This window comes from Eriocheir sinensis, chromosome 24 (assembly GCF_024679095.1).
Source record: "Eriocheir sinensis breed Jianghai 21 chromosome 24, ASM2467909v1, whole genome shotgun sequence".
Taxonomy (NCBI): domain Eukaryota; kingdom Metazoa; phylum Arthropoda; class Malacostraca; order Decapoda; family Varunidae; genus Eriocheir; species Eriocheir sinensis.
Window position 1 is genome coordinate 8,251,853 of NC_066532.1, and position 4,941 is coordinate 8,256,793.

A 4,941-nucleotide genomic window follows, 5' to 3' on the forward strand; every position below is an offset into this window, starting at 1 on the left:
CGGAGGAGGCGTTGGTTAGAGAACTTGTTGCGATGAAGGAAGGTCAGGGGGTTATGGTCTGTGTATACTTGTAGAGGCTGGCTACCGGCTTGTAAACAGTGCTCAAACTTCTGGATGGAGTTAATTATGACTTTCAGATCATGATGTTGCGTTTTCTGATCATCTTGTTGTCCCTCGGCTCCCTGCTTGCAACGATACCCATCCACCTGAAGCCTGGCGCCCTCACGGAACACATGAGAGGTCTTCCTCATAGAAGATGTGCTCCTCGTAAAATATCCATATACTTCCTTGACCAACACCACAGACACAGTCAGGATAGTCTCAGAAAAACTATTCGGCATGGCAGACGCCATACGGGCAACCAAGACAAGGGAATCAAAGGCACCTTCTAGTACCAACTCTCTGAATCTTTTTCAACTACTGGAGGATAGGATTCTGTTCTTACGTGGAAAAGTTGATGAGGTAGACATGGATTATAGTTTTCACTCAGTTCACTCTCGGGTAAAGAGGGGGTTGCTCAACATCGTTGGGTCCGCCTCCAAGTTCCTCTTCGGTACGGCAACCGACGAGGACGTGCGCGATTTGCGGGACCACTACGCTCCTTTGCTGCCCGAAATCGCAGGGTGATCAACGCCAATTGTAGAAAACTTGCGCGGTTGCATACTCACATTGAGGAACTGCTAGAGCAAACTAATAAGATGGTAGAAGTTATCAACATAGTTGTCAAGCAGATCGACCAGGTGAATCAGTTTCTCCTCCTAGATCAGGCCTTGCATGTTCTGGAAAACGTCATTAACTCTGTCGCAACGGCAAATCAGCAGGTCATTAGCAACATGGTGGATGCAGCGCACGGTAGAGTCACACCTGCCTTGTTCCCTCTACACGATTTGAGTACGACTATCCAGATCGGGTATCAAAATTATAGTCTCAAGCCTTTATTCAACCCAGACATGAGTCAATATTTTTACCCCTTGATTGAGTCCAGCCTCACCCCCGATGCCATAATCATTCATATTCCATTTCAGACGGCGGACGTGTTTGAGGCACACGAAATTGTCTCATTTCCCTTTTCCGCTAAGGACAGTGTGTTAGCCCTGGACACGTCCCCGTCTCTTGTCTTAATCGCGAAGGATTTCGCTCTGTATTCAACGGTAGCTTCTCCCTCTTGCAATATTGCAGGAGACGGTCTTCAGGGGATTCTATTGCTCTGCGTCTCTCTTTGCCTTCCTACCGGTTCGGGGAGGGGTGTGCGAGATCACCCCACCCGGGTGAACGCGTCTGATGCTCTTTCCCTGTGACCTTACAAGCAACTACCCCCAACACCTGTTTTCCTCTGAATTAATGTAACGGTGTACCGGGGGGCGTTTAAGGGTGTTGATTAAGACTCAGCTTCCTTAAATCGAATATATTCTTAAGCCTATATGTACAGGAGCGTCTGAGCGAGAGAGTGTCTGCGGTGTGAGTCATTCGGACTCTCGTGATGGAGTGAAGAGTTACAGATTGGAAAATAATGAAGTTACAATTGGTCACGTATGTCAAGGTGACCTCCACGCTTAATGAAATGCTTTGTATACAAACTGAGACAGTAAACACTGACGGACGACATTACTATAAGGTGGCGTGATCTATCTGTCGTGGGTTTTTTACATTGACAATTGTATGACTAATTCGTGGTGATATTAAATATTAATAATAATAATAATAATAATAATAATAATAATAATAATAATACATTGATATCCTACTATAACATGCCGGCAACAGGCCGTGATGGGCCCTTCTTTATAAACATAATATAGAATAATCAATTTCCTTTGACACACACACACAGACACACACACCCTACTGTGTGTGTGTGTGTAAGAGAGAGAGAGAGAGAGAGAGAGAGAGACTAATACGAAGCGAGTAAACAAACCCAAGACACGTTTCCGACAAGACTGGGCGATAGAGTGTCTCCGAACAGCTGCGGCGCCTTCCAAACACACAAGTTACTGTAAGTGTTTCAGTCACGTTCAAGACACGCAACAGTTTTCCTCCTTTACTTGATATCCTTCTAAATAATCTCGTAATATCTGAGTCACTGGTCCCGGTCTGGAATTCTTCCCTCAAGCAATATTTTCGTATTCACACACCTGGGAAGGGAGAGGAACCTGGCTCAGTATTCTCAAACAATTGAAGAGGTCTAATGCGTGTTTGTTACATTCTTGGCGAATGATCAAACTACCACAACTGACCCTACGACTGATGCTCGTTTCCATCTCGACCCTTCTGGCAGATTAGCCATTCTGCTGGAACCAAAGGGCACTTTGTGTGTGAATTGAGACATTTTCCTTATTTGGTTCTGTACTCTAAGCCATAAGAGTGAAGCAGTTTATATTCAAGCTGAGTATGGAGGGGTAAGTGACCAGTTCGCGTGCAAGTGTACAAGACTTTATTTATTTATTTATTTTGTACAAAAATAGAAGGTCACTGATTCAGTCAAGCAGAATGCGGTGAGTTGAGACACTTCTTGGGGTGAATTGAGACATGTGTAAAACTGTTTTATATGGTAAATAAACAAACATCCTTTACTTGTTGTTGAATTTACTTGATCTCTAAATGAATTAAGATCAGTTCAAACAAAAAACACACCTTTCAGACATTTAATTACCTGTTTTTTCACCCTTTGGAAAATACCATGATGAATTTGTATACCGGGTAGCTAGTAAAAAAAAGGTAACCTACATACTGCTACTTTCTGTAAGTGCCAGGGAAGTGGTTACATCATGCTGTGTTTTACATGCATTTTAAAGTCAGCAGAAGCTTTATCAATTCCCCTAATTGTAGAAGGCGGTGTGCCTGACAATAGCACTGGTCCACTGATCAAGTGATCATATTAACCTCACCAACATCATCACGTTTGGGTCAGTCCTACTGAGTGTTCATCCTTCTTTCTAAGAATGTATTCGTTACACTGGTTTTCCTAACTTTTAGAACTCTTCCTATGTATACCCTCCTATCATAGGTTACTACAAAGTATTTCTCTTCCTCAGGGTAAATCTTCACAAATTTCCTAGGAACAAAGCTCACATAAGCGTCTTGCTCAAACTGTATCATAGTTTTCTTATGTTGTCAATGACAGGATCCACCACCAGGGTGCAGCACCAGCCAAATGTTTGACAGCACTTGCTAAAATGTGTGTCAATTCACCCCACAACTTTTTTTTGTTGGGGTGAATTGAGACAAGATTATTCAGTCTATAACAGCAAAATATTAGACATCTTATTTCTGTTTAATTCATATTAAACCTGAACTATTTAACAATCAACATGCAAAACTTTTGCATCTAAAATCTCAAGTAACTTCAGGAGAGTAAATTTACTCAGATTATTGGTTTTGGAACACGAAATTTCGCGGGGGTAAGAAATCTTACCCTTAGGGAGAATGGATTTTACATGCTTTTAACAACTTCCTACTGAAAAGTTGTATATACAAAATTTGTAGGTCTAGCCTAGGCGTATCTAATGAGCACAACAGCAATTGAGCATGTTGAAGCATGTTGAATCAAGCAACTTCGCAATATTGACTGTCTTAATTCACCCCCCAAATGTTGTCTCGATACACCCCACTCGACACTATTAGAATTAGACTGACCTCCTTGTTGATGAGAGGGGTGGAAGCGTCTGACAATACCGCCCTAACACACACGGACAGACATGGAGAGGGAGGGACGTGGGCCACCTAGAAGCTCTGGCTTACCTCAAGACGGAGCTGAACTACCCTCGGTGAAGGAAGCGTGGCGCCACGTGGAGGCGAAGGAGTAACTCGCCTGGGAAAGGAGAAATTGAGGTTAGTGAACACCTCGACGACGGCAACAAAGGGACGAGGCGATGCTAGGCAACTGGGGAAAGGAGAAGAGATAGAATGAAAGAATGGGAAGAAATGGAGAGAGATAAAAAGACGAAAATGGATGCGTGCATTCTGACAAAGAGAAGAAAAAAGAGAAGACAGTGAGTACCGAACTGAAGAAAGGAAGAGGAGAGATGCGATCCAGGAATGAAAAGAAAAAATATCCAAAGAAATTAAGAAAGAAAAAAACGAAAAATACAGCTGTTTGATAGGACAAGACAAGACAAGAGAGTGAATTACGAACTGAAGAAAGGAAGAGGAGAGATGCGGTCCAGGAATGAAAAGAAAAAATATCCAAAGAAATTAAGAAAGAAAAAAACGAAAAATACAGCTGTTTGATATGACACCAAATAAGGCAAGACAAGGCGCCGAGTGGAATTTCCTTAGCCCTCGCGTCTGTTTGTTCTTTTTTTTTTCAGTATATTATTTTTCTGCATTATTCGTAACAAACAAGTCTTTCAATGAGTGCATCTATCCATCTGGCTCTCTACATAACACCTGTCAGTCTGTCCGCCTATCTGTCTATGGCCATTTATCTGTCCAACCGTCCACACTGTATTGCCCAACATCGCCTTCACTTTATCTCCGCACAGCCGCAGCGCGTCATCAAACACACGAGAAAATAATCCAGACCAGGAAAGGGTTTACCGGCGCCGAGGATCGAACAAGCGACCAACGAGATGGGAAAGCCACTTCTTAACCAGTCGGCCAGAGAGGTGCCTCCTCGCAAAGTGAGTTTTGGGAGGCTGGCCCATCAGGCCGGCCAGCTGCACTGCAATACTTCCACAGCGGTGGGTGGTAAGTGTGAGGGGAGAGGAGTGCAGGGCGAACACACACGCAAAAAACCCACTTTGTAGCTCAGCAGTAAGGCTTTGCGCCGTCAGGCTTCGCTGCCTGGCAGGCGAAGGTTCGAGCCCCGCTCAGGCCGGGATTATTCCGCTAACAAGGAGCGATTACCGTCCCTTCTTGAGCACGGGGGAGCAAGGGTGTGTGGCGTGTGAAGGTCCCGTCACTGCCCAGAGATCGACTAATGAGCCTTGCTCTAAGCGGGAG